The sequence below is a fragment of the Coenobita brevimanus genome, chromosome 47 (assembly GCF_032717465.1).
Source record: "Coenobita brevimanus isolate Jiangsu-jjx chromosome 47, ASM3271746v2, whole genome shotgun sequence".
In the NCBI taxonomy this organism is placed as follows: domain Eukaryota; kingdom Metazoa; phylum Arthropoda; class Malacostraca; order Decapoda; family Coenobitidae; genus Coenobita; species Coenobita brevimanus.
The window spans coordinates 13,261,361-13,277,988 of NC_137000.1; positions in this window are offsets into that span (position 1 = coordinate 13,261,361).

The window sequence follows — 16,628 nt, forward strand, 5'->3', positions numbered from 1 at the left end:
CACCAATACACTCCAGTCCCATCCTACCTCTCAACTCTTCCATTGTAAACCCAGTCCCTCCAGGCCTTGGACGCAGGGACGCACTGCACATCCACCTAATCATTGTCATTTCTGTACGTCTGAGCCGGCGAATGTCTTCCTCCTTCACTGCCCAGGTCTCACTGCCATACAGCATTACACTCCTAACACATGCTGCATACAAAGACCCCTTAGCACGTAGGGAGAGCCCCCTCAATGTCAGGAGAGGCAAGAGCTCCCTGAACTTCTTCCAACCACTTCTCACCCTAGCCACAGAGCTAGCTCCAGCCCCACCTCCAGCACACAACATGTCTCCTAAATAACAAAACTCTTCCACACACTCAAGAGATTCACCAGCAAGTTCAATTCTTTCACGTCTGACGATCTCAACCTGCTCACCCCGGCACGCCGTACACATAAAATCAGCATTATCTCGCAGTCTACCTCTGATACCACTACATCTCTTATGCACCCATTTATCACACACACCGCACAAGATGGAATTACTTCCCACGCCCTTGTGGCAAACTGCACATGGCCACTCTCCCTCGTCTTTGACAGTACCGCCACCAACCCTAGATATCATCACTTTTGTTTTATCTGCATTTACCCTTAAACCCTTTTGCCCCATACCATCTCTCCACTTACTAAACTTTTCCTCCGCCTCCCTTTCATTCTCTGCAATCAACACCAAATCATCAGCATACAACAACTCCCACGGGAGTCCGTTTCTAAAGTCACGTGAAAGGGCTTCAAGTACCATGATAAACAACATGGGACTCAAGACTGACCCCTGATGCACACCAACATTCACGGAAAACTCATCACTCAAATCTCCATTCACTCTCACCTGGGTGTGAGCACCCACATACATGGCCATAACCACCCTAACCAGCCACTCCTCCAAGCCAAGCTTTCTCATTGCCCACTTCACCACCTCTCTAGGGACTCTGTCAAAGGCCTTTTCCAAATCAACAAAAACAAAATAAAGATCCCTTCTCCTACCAATATATTTTTCCTGAAGCTGTCGAACAATGAATATGGCATCAGTGGTCCCCCTACCTGGCATAAACCCAAACTGCATCTCATCAATATTCACTCTTTCTCTAATCATACCTTCTAAAACTCTCTCCATTACCTTCATTATCTGATCTAAAAGCTTTATACCTCTATAATTCCCTCTTTCCAGGGCATCACCCTTCCCTTTATACACATTTACAATTACACTCTTCAGCCAGTCATCTGGGACAACACACTCATAAATAATCCTATTTATCAGGTCAGTGACTAAACTCACCCCTATATCGCCTGAGGCCTTCAACATTTCGGCAGTCAACCCAGACACACCTGCTGCCTTCCCCACCCTCATCCTGCCTATTGCCTCACTCACAGTAGCAGTATCAATCAAAGGCCAAGGGCCAGACACTGGATCTGCTGGCTCCAAACCTTCCCTGTCCCAGTCAAACTCCTCATTCAACAAACGGTTATAATGCTCTCTCCATGCATCTTTAATATCCTCACTGTTCACCACTACCCTTCCTTCATCATTCTTCACACACTGCTCACCTATGATATCCCGATTATCCCTCTTCACCTGACCTGCCACCCTAAATATATTTTTCCTTTCCCCATGATTTAGGTTATCAAGTAATTGTCTCTGTGACTCAGACTTTGCCCTGTATACCTCTCTCCTAGCCCTACGCTTGGCAGCCAAATATTCCTCTTTGCTACCACCCTTCTTCCATTCCCGGAAAAGCCTTCTTTTCTCCTTAATTGCAGCTTCTACACCCTCATCCCACCACCAAGTTACTTTATGTCTTGGTGGTCCTCTTGTCCAGCCGCATGTTACATCAGTAACTCTCAAGAAATTGTTCTTGAGGACTCTGTACTGTTCATTAACGCCTCTGTCTACAGCTCCCTGTTCAGCCACCACTCTCCTCAACTCACTATAGAAGGCATCCCTTACTACTTGGTTTTTCAGCTTCCATAGTTTCCTCCTAGGTACATAAGTCCTCTTTTTCATCATTTGTTCTTTAAGCACCATATCACAAATCAATAGTTTGTGCTGCTGCACACACTCCTCACTTCCTATAACTTTAACATCCCTCACTAACCTCCTATCGGCCCTCCTAACCAGAAAATAATCTATCTGACTGCTATTTCCCCCAGACTCATACGTAATTAACCTACTGTCTCTTTTCCTAAAATATGTGTTGCACACAATCATGTCCGTTGCCTCCCCAAACTCGAGTATCCTTTCCCCTTCTGCATTCCTTAGACCATATGCACATCCCCCATGCACTCCTTCATAACCTTGGGCTGCTTCACCTACATGACCATTTAAGTCCCCTCCCAAAATCACTATCTCATCATCCCGCATACCACCCACTACACGTATTAAATCATCCCAAAATCTATCTTTCTCTGATTCATCCAATCCTGCCTGTGGAGCATATGCCGATATAATCACAGCTATCTTTCTTCCCAACAGAATTTTCACAACCAATATCCTATCGCTTACTCTCAAAACATTCATAACATATTCCACCCATTTCTCCGCAACCATCACACCAACACCTCCATATCCGTCTGTCCTCCCCTGCCAAAACAACTTATAGCAACAGTCCTTCCCAACAATATTTCTGGCTGATCCACCCCTGTACCGGACTTCCTGCAAACACGCCACGTCCACCCACCTCCTACTGAATGCCTCAGCGACTTCCCCTGCTCTTCCCCTCAAACTTCCCACATTCCATGAACCCACCCTCATCCCCATGGGTGATTTACTGTCCTCAGGCTTGCTTTGAAACCTTTTTTGTTTTGTCATCTTCAGTATTAATAAATGGGGACAGACACAGCACAGGTCCCACTCACCGCACAATCCCAGGTCCAGGCAATGGATCTGGGACCCCTAGCCCACCAGCTTACCAGTGGCTGTGGTAGTGGCCTCGGGGCACCCTGCCAGGACAGCTGCAGGGACACCCTCCAAGCGCGTCTTGGCACTGCAACTATCCCGCCATTATACACCCACTGATAGGGCAGCCTCCTGGGACGCTACTCCCAGGTTCGGGCCCCTCTCTATTGGGCGGAAGCGGCAGCCTGGGAACCGCAATGCCCTGTACCCTCTAGCACAGGCCCGAGCCCCATCTCGCCCTGGACCCATGATCTATGCCGGCGGAACCCCCGCCACGCCTCCCCCCAGAAGTCCGCCACTAGGTAGCGGGGGCAAAGTTTTCTGGCCGCATGCCCTTGCTGGCGCCAACCCCTGTAACGTAGTGGGATACGTTGTGTGAAATGTAAAGTGCATGTGGTGTAGTGCATAGATAGTTAGAGGAAATGTTTGGGAGAGTATGCTGGTCTACTCTCCATGTTACTGTCACACTGAAAAGGTCAGCAAAGGGGGATGGTTAGATAGCTAGTGAAACAGGAGCTCCAGCTCTCCCTATCACCAGCATTCCCATTCCCCTCGGGAGTACTACCCTGTTCGGCCCGTGCTACGGCCTCCTCCCCCAACTTTTATTTTTATTAATGCTATTTTTAATACCATTGATGTTTTTAATTACAACAGTTATATCTCTTTCAATGTTTTACCTGATGATAGGTGCAAGTGGGGGTAATTTACGTGGGGTTAGGTGGTAAGAAGGGGTAAAAGTGAGAGTTTTGGAAAGGTGCCAGAACACATTGTACCATTATACATGTAAACATATTGTCTGAGTGACGCGGATTTGGGTACCACGGTCCTTGTCCAGTCCCTATTGCCTGCGGTACTCAAGGATTGAGTGTATTGTATAAACCTACTTCTAAAACCTCATTTTATGGTTCTTTTGCATTTATTTCAGTCTTTTATGTCGCTTATTGGTGTGATGTGAGTCTTAAATAGGTGCTATGCATGTCCAGAGGGAGTTATATACCGTAGGTGTTTTTTTGAGTTAGGGTCCATAAGTACAAGTCCAGGAGGCTGGGGCCCAATATCTGGACAGGATCACTATCCAGACATGCCTTTGGCTCTATTACATCGGATATTTGAGGGGTCACTTTATATATATATATATATATATATATATATATATATATATATATATATATCCGTCCATCATCCAATCCTACACTGCCCCATGAAGTATATGTATATATATATATATATATATATATATATATATATATATATATATATATATCCATCCATCATCCAATCCTACACTGCCCCATGAAGAGCGTCGGAGCCCGGGGCTAGGCAGTTGGTCCCAACATTTAAGATGATAGTGACCAGCCTCACTCATCCCTAAGTGGTATTACATGAGCAATCAACCTAAACCATCCCTTGGATATAAACCTTCACCGGTTCAATCCGATTGGAGTGCAATAACTACCCACTAAAACCACCAGGTGCCACAACCTGGTTATATGTTTACCACCCAGCATAGTAAATGCTTTCCTGGTGTACAGGAAACCATTTGGCTTGTCACTCAGTGTAGAGTCACCCACAGGCTGAAGGAAGAGGAAAGAATGTTGGAAAGAAAGACAGAAGAGGGAGTGTGAAGTCACCCATAGGCAGAAGGACAAGGAAAGAATGAAGGAAAGAAAGACAGAAGAGAAAGGAAGGAATGAAGGATGGAGAGGAAAGGGCAGACACCCAAGAGCAGCACTACATCGAGCGAGTGGATGGTGAGCGCCCCCACCTACCACAAGTCAAGAGTGAAAGCAGTGGATATGAGTTATTTAAGAGGAGCCTGTGGAGTCACATGGAGAGATAGGCTGACAAATGAGGATATAAAGGAGCGTTGTGGTGTGGATGTGGATGTGATAGGAAGCATTAGGAGGAATACACTGAGGTGGTTTGGCCATATGGAGATGATGGAGGGTGAAAGACTGACGAAGAGAGTGTATGTGAGTGAGGTGGAGGGGGGAAGACGGAAGAGGAGGCCGAGGATGAGATGGAGGGATGGGGTGGAGAGGTTTAGAGAGGGGAGTGTGAGTTGGGAGCGGGGCAGTAAAATGGCGGGGGACAGGGCGACGTGGAGGCAATTAGTTTGTGGCCACCCCGAATGGGATTGAGGCGTCTGGCAATAAATAGATAGATATATCATCATTCATTCATCATTATCAGCCATAACTAGTCCACTGCTGAACAAAGGCCTCCCCCAACCTTTTCCACGAATTCCTTGACTGAGCCAATCTTTGCCATGTTTTCCCTGCAAATTTCTCTATCTCATCTCTCCATCTCCTGTCTGGCCTTTTTCTGCTACACTTAAATTCTCTTGGTGTTCAGTCAGTAAGCCTCTTGCTCCATCGGTTATCCCTTATTCTTGCTATGTGGCCTGCCCACCACCATTTCTGTTCTTTTATAACCTCCACAATATCTTTGACTTTAGTCTGCTCTCTCACCCAAGTTGATCTTTTCCTGTCTCTTAAAGATATTCCCAACATTGACCTTTCCATTGCTCTCTGAGAATGGATTAATTTATTTTCCATTGATTTTGTTAGTTTCCAGGTCTCACAACCATACATCATAGCTGGAATTATGCATTCGTTATATATTCTTCGTTTCATACAAACTGGCAAGCTACTTTTCATAATGTCTCTATATTTACCGAAAGCTTTCCATCCAATTGTAATGCGTCTTTTTATTTCGCTATCATGATCTTTCGTTAATTTTAGTACTTGTCCCAAGTAGTTGTACTCCTCAACTTCTTCAAGAATTTCATTGCTTATTCTGATGATGCTCGTTGGTGTTTGTGGATTAAACATTACTTTAGTTTTACTTCGGTTCATCTTCAGTCCTACTTGCAGATTTTCTCTGTTCAGGTCATCTAATATTTCTTGCAATGCCTCTGCTGTTTCTGAGATTAGGACAATGTCATCTGCAAATCTTAAATGGTTTAGCTTTTCTCCATCAATGTTTACTCCTTTGTTTTCCCAGTCTAGCTTTCTGAAAATACTTTCTAGGCATGCTGTAAATAATTTTGGTGAAATTGTATCTCCCATACACATATATATATATATATATATATATATATATATATATATATATATATACATACACTCAAACCTCAATATAAAGGACTAAATGGGGAATAAACTTGTCCCTTACTTGAAAATGTCCATTGTTTTGCGACATATAAAGACAATCTTACCATGAAATGCAATGACTGCTTCACATATCTTATTTATATGGTTATGAATATTATTTTACGGGTATATACTGTATAAAGAAACATAATAATGTGTGTAACCTAGACATTACGTATCATTTTTAAATGTTCTTGTCCGTTTGTCAGGTAAAATATGGAGTCCCTTAAATCCAAAATCCCTAAAATGGAGGTCCCTTAAATCGAGGTTTGAGTATACAGTATATATATATATATATATATATATATACAGTACCCTCGCGTCCAACACGCATTTGTCCAGCACGATTTGCGTCCAGCACGGACAGCAAAAAATTAGTATGATTTAAGTACTGTAAAACGGGTGTGTTAGCATAACGCAGACGGAGCTCTGAGAAGTGGGCAAAATCCGCAGAGTTCGCCTCTAGCATGATTACCCCTGATCCAACACAGTCATACTGGACGTTTCCGTGATGCTGACAGCCAATCAAAACTTCCGATCAATTAGCCTCCCCCATCCGCTACTGTGACGCGACTGTGTTGTCGCCCAATTAAAAAAGCTTCTGCTCTCATGTGATGTTTTGTTTAAATTTCTCCCGCCACAGCACCACTCAGTCGCATATTTCGCATTGGACGGTGCTTTTTTCTCGCTACATTTTCTGCCCTTGCTACCGCATTTTAGCATTTTACCCTGCTTACGATGCATAGGAAGCGTTCTGAGAACCCCAAGAAGTGGCGGCACCTCCCTTAGGCCACCAAGCTAGAATTCATCGAGAGGCAGAAGAAAGGGGAGAGGAATTTCAAGGGATTTATGTGGGAAGTTGAGGAGGAGCAGCAGCCACTATCCATTAGTGACGCCAGCAGCCATCCTCCAGGGACCCAGTAGGACTACCTTCATCCCCGGATATCACCTTCCATTCCCAGCAGATCCCACCAACACTATCCTAAAATATTAGTTTTCATTCATAATACAGTACCATTTATTATAATAACAGCAGTACCAATATATGTATAGGTACATGGTAGGTATTTAGGGTGACTTTTCCAAGGGTTGCTGACATAATTAATTTTTCCCCATAAGCTCTGTTGTTTGTCCATCACGTTTTTGGTCCAACACAGGACCCGTGCATGACAATATTACAGTGTTGGACGTGAGGGTACTATATATATATATATATTTATTGCCAGACGCCATAATCCCATAAGGGAAGGCCATTTGACTCTGAGTTATTTGTTTTACGGGGAGAGGCACCAACCCTCCACCAACCCACTTGTTGACACGTATGGTTTGGTTGTATGGTTACCACCCAGCGTTGTAAATAGTTTCTTGACTTACAGGAAACCATCTGGCTTGTCACTCAATGTAAAGCCACCTGTAATGGAAAGAAAAGCAATAAGAAGTGACAGGAAAGATGGGCGAAATAGGACGACAGAAGGGCAGGCACAGAAAAAGAATGATAAAAGCTAAGGAAAAAGTAGGCAGCACTACATCAAGTGGTAGGTGGTGGCGACCATCATCCACTCAGTTGATGTCTATCTATCTATCTATAGCCCGACGCCCTAATCCCGCAAAGGGTGGCCGCAGACAAAACACCTCCAAGTCGCTCTGTCACCCACCATTTGACTACCCTCCCCTCAACTCCATATACCTCTCAACTCCATCCCTCCACCTCATCCTCGGCCTACCCCTCCCTCCACCTCGTCTACACACACCCTCTTAGTCAGTCTTTCAGTCTCCATTCTCTCCACATATCCAAACCACCTCAGTGTATTTCTCCTAATCTTCTCAACCACATCCACATCCACCCCACAACATTCCTTGACTTCTTCATTCGTCAACCTGCCCTCCAAGTCACTCCACACGCTCCTCTCAAGTAACTCATTTCCACTGCTCTCACTCTTGACTTGTTCCCCTTTTGCAAGGTCCATGCCTCGCTTCCATATGTCAGGGTAGGGATCACAATACTATCATGCAGTGACTTCTTAACTTCCATACTCACCTCCCTATTTCTCATCACTGCTTTCAGTGAACCAAGAACCTTCCTTCCCTGCTGTACCCATTCACGCACTTCATCCCCCAAAGTTCCATCCTTACTCATCACACTACCCAAGTACAGTACTTGAATGCACTCACACTCTCCATATCCTCACCATCCATCCTCACTGTACATTTTGTGACTCCATTCCTCTCATACACCATAACTTTACTTTTGTTTACATTAACTTCCAGCTTCCTCCTCCTACACACTGTCCCAAATTCATTCACCAAACCTTGCAACTCCCATTCATCTTCACTCAACAATACTGTATCATCAGCAAACAGCGACACTGGAATCTTCCAAATCTCACCCTCATTCATTAGAGCCACCCGCACATCCACTGCCCTACCCAGCACCTCCTTTACAACCCCACCCATGTATATATTAAACAGCCATGGAGACATCACACAACCTTGTTTCAGTCCCACATTGAGATCAAAGAACTCACTCAGCTCACCATCCACTCGCACCACAGTGTGAGTGGATGGTGAGCCCTAGCTCCTTTGTACATACTCTTCACAGCATTCAACAATTTCCCATCCACTCCATATATTCTTAATACCTTCCACATACCTTGCCTATCTATTCTGTCATAAGCTTTCTCCGGGTCCATGAAGGCAGCATACACTTTCTTTCCCTTCTCTAAATACTTCTCCACTAAACATCTTAGAACAAATATCTAATCTACACACAGCTGATGTAATATATATATATATATATATATATATAAACAGATATATAGATATAGATATATATGCTTCACATGCAAGCTTGGATGAGTAGAGAAGGGTAGATTTTGGAAAGACTTAACCCATTCACAGCATCAGTGTTTGTTTACATGTACATCCCATGTGTGGCAGTTTCCAAAAATTTAGAAAAAAAATAATAGAAAAAAGTATATATATTGTCAAAAGATAGAGAAAAGAATCCCAAGTTCAATGGTATATATTACACAATATAGCAAAAAAAAAAAAAAAAACTCTGAAACAGGTCCGTGAAGTAATAAATATTCCCTGTGTGATGGTGCCAGGCGAACGATGTGTTATGGTTGCACTGTGCCGTCAGTGTCAATCTTGCGATCAGATGAGGTGTAAATCAGCATCTGAACCATCACTGTCATCATCTAACAAAGTGTCACTATCATCACTACACTCATCCAGAGATTTTATCTAATATTTGGCTGGGCTACTGCTAGCAGCAGCATGGAGGAGATTTCGTACCATTACCTTCGGCATTTTGTAGATAGCTGAGCTGAGCTCTGCTCCTAGTAAAAATGCATAATCTATGTATGGCAATATTCTATAGGGTGCCATGAGTTGCTAGCTGATTTATTTTGTGCCATTTCTGACGGAGAAATTTTTGTAAGTAGGGAATCATATATGATACAGCCGCAGTCAGAGCCATTTGGACTCAAATATCATATAATATACAGCCGCAGTCAATGGGTTAATGTGCGTAGAAGGTGGTATGGGGGATGATGAGTGATTTTGGGAGTGGACTTAAATGGTCATGTGGGTGAAGCAGCTCAAGGTTATGAAGGGGTACCGGTACATGGGGGATGAGCGTATGGTACAAGGAATGTGGAAGGGGAAAGGATACTTGAGTTTGGGGAGGCAACGAACATGATTGTGTGCAACAAACATTTTAGGAAAAGAAAGAGTAGGTTAATTATGTATGAATCTGGGGGGAAACTGCAGTCAGATAGATTATTTTCTGGTCAGGAGGGCTGACAGGAGGTTAGTGAGAGATGTTAAAAGTTATAGAATAGAGGAGTGCGTGCAGCAGCACAAACTATTGATTTGTGATATGGTGCTTAAAGAACCAGTGATGAAAAAGAGGACTTATGTACCTAGGAGAAAAATATGGAAGCTGGAAAACCAAGTAGTAAGGGATGCCACCTATAGCGAGATGAGGAGAGTGGTGGCTGAACAGGGAGCCATAGACAGAGGCGTTAATATACAGTACAGAGCTTTCAAGAACAACCTCTTGGGAGTTACTGATGTAATATGAGGTTGGACAAGAGGCCCACCAAGGCATATAGTAACTTGGTGGTGGGATGAGGGTGTAGAAGCTGCAGTTAAGGAGAAAAGAAGGCTTTTCTGTGAATGGAAGAAGGCTGGTAACAAGGAGGAATACTTGGCTGCCAAGCATAGGGCTAGAAGAGAGGTATACAGGGCGAAGTCTGAGTCACAGAGACTTTTATTTGGTAAGCTAAATCATGGGGAAAGGAAAAATATGATACTTAAGGTGGCAAATCAGATGAAGAGGGATAATCGGGATATTATAGGTGAACAGTGTGTGAAGAATGATGGAGGAAGGGTTGTGGCGAACAGTGGGGATATTAATGATGCATGGAGAGAGCATTATAGCTAGTTGTTCAGTGAGGAGTTTGACTGGAACAGGGAAGGTTTGGAACCAGCAGATCCAGTGTTTGGCCCTTGGCCTTTGATTGACGCTGCTACTGTGAGTGAGGCAATAGGCAGGATGCAGATGGGGAAGGCGGCAGGTGTGTCTGGGTTAACTGCCGAAATGTTGAACGCTTCAAGAGTTATAAGGGTTAGGTTAGTCACTGACCTGATAAATATGATTATATATGAGTGTGTTGTCCCATAAGATTGCTTGAAGAGTGTAATTATAAATGTGTACAAAGGGAAGGGTGATGCCCTGGAAAGAGGAAATTATAGAAGTATTGTATAAGCTTTTAGATCAGATGATGAAGGTAATGGAGATAGTTCTAGAAGGTATGATCAGAGAAAGAGTGAATATTGATGAGATGCAGTTTGGGTTTATGCCAGGTAGGGAGACCACTGATGCCATATTCATTGTTTGACAGCTTCAGAAAAAAAATATATTGTTTTTGTTGATTTGGAAAAGGCCTTTGATAGAGACTCTAGAAAGGCAGTGAAGTGGGCAATGAGAAAGTTTGGGTTGGAGAAGTGGCTGGTTAGGGTGGTTATGGCCATGTATGTGGGTGCTAGCACCCAGGTATGAGTGAATGGAGATTTGAGTGATGAGTATTCTGTGAATGCTGATGTATATCAGGGGTCAGTTTTGAGTCATGTTGTTCATCATGGTACCTGAAGCTCTCTCACATGACTTCAGAAATGGACTCCCATGGGAGACGTTGTATTCTGATGATTTGGTGTTGATTGCAGAGAATGAAAGCGAGGCGGAGGAAAGATTTAGGAAATGGAGAGATGGTATGGGGCACAAGGGCTTAAGGGTAAATGCAGATAAAATAAAAGTGATGATATCTAAGGTTGGTGGCGGTACTATCAAAGACGAGGGAGAGTGGCCATGTGCAGTTTGCCACAAGGGTGTGGGAAGTAATTCCATCTTTTGTGGTGCTTGTGACAAATGGGTGCACAAGAGATGTAGTGGTATCAGAGGTAGACTGCGAAATAATGCTGATTTTATGTGTGGGGTGTGTCGGGGAGAGCTGGTGGAGATTGTCAAGTGTGAATGGATTGAACTTGCTGTGAGTGGAAGAGTTTTTTATTTGGGAGACATGTAATGTGCTGGAGATGGGGCTAGAGCTAGCTCTGTGGCTAGGGTAAGAAGTGGTTGGAAGAAGTTCAGGGAGCTGTTGCCTCTCTTGACAATGAGAGGACTCTCCCTACATGCTAGGGGGTCTTTGTATGCAGTATGTGTTAGGAGTGTGATGCTGTATGGTAGTGAGACCTGGGCAGTAAAGGAAGAGGACATTCGCAGGCTTAAACGTACAGAAATGACAATGATTAGGTGAATGTGCAGTGCGTCCATGTGTGCAAGGCCTGGGGGGGCTGGGTTTACAATGGAAGAGTTGAGAGGTAGGTTGGGACTGGGGTGTATTGGTGTTGTGATGAGGAGAGGTAGATTAAGATGGTTTGGGCATGTGGAGGGGACGGGGGATGGTAATTGGGTGCAGAAGGTGAGAAGTGTTAATACTGGGGGTGGAGTTGCGAGGGGCAGACTGAGAAAGATGTGGGACGAGGTCATTTAGAGTGACCTCAGGGTTAAGGGACTAAACAGGGAGGCTGCCATAGATTGCAGCATGGAGAGCTGCCATTAGGTGACCAAGGCCGATGCATGCAAGCATGCTGGAGCCTTCAAAAAAGAACAAAAATATATATGTATATGTGTGTATATATATATATATATATATATATATATATATATATATATATATATATATAGATAGATAGATATATATATATATATATATATATATATATATATATATATATATATATATATACTAGGCCCTTGTTATCTGCGGGATTAGGTTCCAGAGACCCCGCAGAAAGGATATTCCGCGGATACTCAAGTCATCATCACAAAAGGCATATTATTTCCACAGAAGCACCCGACTTCAGCCAACGACATTCCGCTTTTCAACATATCCAAAATCTCTATTTTCTCTGCCAGTGATAACACCTTACACTCTCTCTCTTTGACTTACAGTACAAGGATTGCTTTTATCCTTTACTTGTTTCCTGGGTGCCATTTCTCACATAATGAAAGCACAGTAGAGTTGTTAACACGAGAAGGGCGACGACGACATAAGTACAGGGTAGTGAACTGACTGGTGTTTTTTCCTCCCTGTTATTATGGTCACTTTCCTTAAGCCGTACCTACGATGTTTCCAACGCGGTGAAGAAACTGAACATGCTCAAAGGCAGATTTCATTTCCCAATTTCCCAACTGGAGCTTAGGTTAGATTAAAGCATTAGGTGCCAGGTTTAAACACTTAGAACAATCCTTTCCACCATTACATTAACAAAACAAGCAAGAGTTGTCACACCAGAATAGCTAAAAACAATGGGGAAACAGATTTAACAAGAAAGATTATTTACCAACCCAGAAATAATCAGAAAATATAACAGACTATCAGGAAGAACTGATTTGGTAAGGTGCATTTACTGCTTAATGTAAAGCCGCATGTTTAGCCCTCTCAATGGCCATGAGTTCAGAAATTTGCATGCTCCCGTGGTCGGCCTCAGGACCATTTTTTCAAAGTTCTGAAATCAATTTCTTTTTCTTACATATGTGAAAAAACTCGTCTGGCACACCTGTTTTTTTTTTTTTTTTTCTCCCCCAAAACCTATCCTGTGATTTGCTCTGATTCATGAAAGAATTGATAAACTTAGGATGCCTGTTACAGTAACATGTAAACATCAGTGAAAACATCTGGGATGAGGTGAACTGTGAACGCCTGGCTACTTGGGATGGTAGAGTAGGGTCATGTAAACATACCAGTGACCATTCCCTTACCATAATTGCTTGCAGTTTTTTATAGCTCGCCCTATCTCAACCTCACTGACACCGATACAGTAAAGTGTTGTTCAAGGCCGGTAGGTATGAAAGGGATAAAGGAATACAGTACATTATTCTTTGCATCAGAGTTCTCTCTTTCACACACACACATAAAAATGAACAAAAGAATGAGCAGTAAATGTACACAAACTTTAAGGAGCAGAAATAACTGTGCTCAGACGGTCCAAAAATATATTGGGAAGGGCAATACCAAACGAAGAATGTGGAACTGAATGCTAATCTATGAGAACATATAGGTTGAAAGAGTCATTTTTTTCTGATTAGCAAACGTTTTTGTTCCATTTTGTCTCCTAAAATTGTCTGTCTATCTATCTATCTATTGCCAGACACCATAATCCCGTAAAGGGTGGCCATTTGACACTGAGTTAGTTGTTTTACAGGGAGGGGCACCAACCCTCCACCAACCCACTTGTTGACACATAGGGAGCACGTATAGTTTGGTTATATGGCTACCACCCAGCGTTATAAATGGTTTCTTGGCTTACAGGAAACCATTTGGCTTGTCACTCAATGTAAAGCCACCTGTAAAGGAAAGAAAAGGAATAAGAATTGACAGGAAAGATAGGAGAAACAGGAAGAGAGGAGGGCAGGCACAGAAAAAGAATTATAAAAGCTAAGGAAGTAGGCAGCACTACATCAAGTGAGTGGATGATGGTCACCACCACCTACCACAATTCTAAAATTGTGAAACCCATAATTTTTCTTGTAAGCATACAGCCTAAAGACTTTACCATTTCAATTCATATTCCTCTAGACTGTCTTCTGTATTTTTCTATTCTGAGGGTAGTAAATTATCTTCTCTTCCTGAAGATTTTCTCCCTTATCATCAATTTCCTTAAGCCGTACCTATGACTGTTTCCAACATAGTGGAAGAAACTTACTCAAAATTAGGGTGCATGTAACATAAGCATGTAAACATTGATGAAAACATTTGGAATGAAGTGAATGCCTGACTGCTTGGGATGTAGCGTAAGGTCGTGTAAACATACCAGTGACCTTCGTTCCCTTACCTAATCGTTTGCAGTTTTTTATGGCTTGCCCTAACTCAACATCACTGACACCGATAAAGTAAAGTGTTGTTCAAGGCCGGCAACTATGAAGGAGGTAATGGAATACTTTATTGTTTGTGTCAATACACTGTCTATCACACATACACATAAGAACACAAGAATGAGCAGTAATTGTACACTTAACCCCTACACACCGGGGGTTTTCCGATGTCGCACGCTCCTCCCTATGGGGATATCCGTGATGGAAAAAAATACCGTTACTTCAAACCAAAATATCTGCCAAACTATAACAGAGAAAAAATTAAAGATACATAAGACTCACCAACTCTTCCTCTTTCAAATGAATCTATCCCCACATCTCCAGGTGGTCCCGTCGATGAGAAAGGATAAGTTAAAGTTCAAAGGGTAGCGGGAAGACGCTTGCAGCTACACACGTCAACCGGCGTTGCTCCGCGCCCAAAATCGTGATGGTTATACATGTCAGCTAGCGGTTAGGAGTTAAGGAGCAGAAATAACTGTTTGCTCAGTCGGTCCGAATGTGTTGGGAAGAGCAATATCAAATGAAGAATGTGGAACTAAATGCTAAGAGTAATTTTTTTTCTCAGCAAACATTTTTGTTCCATTTTGCCCACTAAAATTGTGAAACTCATAAATTTTCATCCCAGAATACTGCCTAAAGACTTTACCAATCCAATTCATATTCCTCTAGTTTGTTTTCTGTATTTTTGACTATTTTGAGGGTGGTAAATTACCTTCTGGTGAATGATTTTCTCCCTTATTATCACCACGTTCCTGAAGCCCTACCTACGATTATTTCCAGCATAATGGATGAAACTTACTTAATGTACTCTATCGTGGATTTGGTTTCCCAGCTGAAGCCCAGGTTAGGTTAGGTTAGGTTAAATCAGTAGGTAGTTAGGTTAGGTTATCAGTCACCTCACCAAACTCAACCCCACCACCCTCGTGATCGAGTTGTGAGCAGGTGTGGGTTGGGGATAGACAAGCTCGTTTACCCATGGCTCGCTCGCCAGCAACCGGATGCTTGCTGTTTAAACTGGAGCTATCGTAAGGATCTATCTATCTATCTACTGTATAGCGCGACGCCCTAATCCCGCAGAGGGTGGCCGCAGACAAAACGGCTCCAAGTCGCTCTGTCACCCACCATTTGACTACCCTCCCCCCAACTCACCCCCCCTCCCTCATATACCTCTCAACTCCATCCCTCCACCTCATCCTCAGTCTACCCCTCCCTCTCCCTCCCTCCACCTCACCTACATACACCCTCTTAGTCAGTCTTTCAGCCTCCATTCTCTCCACATGTCCAAACCACCTCAGTGAATTTCTCCTAATCTTCTCAACCACATCCACCCCACAACGTTCCTTCACTTCTTCATTCGTCAACCTGTCCCTCCAAGTCACTCCATATGCTCCTCTCAAGTAACTCATTTCCACTGCTCTCACTCTTGACTTGTTCCCCTCTTGCAAGGTTCACGCCTCGCTTCCATACGTCAGGGTAGGGACCACAATACTATCATGCAGTGACTTCTTAACTTCCATACTCACCTCCCTATTTCTCATCATTGCTTTCAGCGAACCAACAACCTTCCTTCCCTGCTGTACCCTTTCACGCACTTCATCCCCCAAAGTTTCATCCTTACTCATCACACTACCCAAGTACTTCAATGCACTCACATTCTCCATATCCTCACCATCCAACCTCACTGTACATTCTGTGACTTCATTCCTCTCAAACACCATAACTTTACTTTTGTTTACATTAACTTTCAGCTTCCTCCTCCTACACACTGTCCCAAATTCATTCACCAAACCTTGCAACTCCCATTCATCTTCACTCAACAATACTGTATCATCAGCAAACAGCAACACCAGAAGCTTCCAAATCTCACCCTCATTCATTAGAGCCACCCGCACATCCACTGCCCTACCCTGCACCTCCTTTACGACCCCATCCATGTATATATTAAACAGCCATGGAGACATCACACAACCCTGTTTCAGTCCCTAATTGAGATCAAAGAACTCGCTCAGCTCACCATCCACTCGCACCGTAGCCCTAGCTCCTTCGTACATACTCTTCACAGATTCAACAATTTCCCATCCACTCCATATATTCTTAA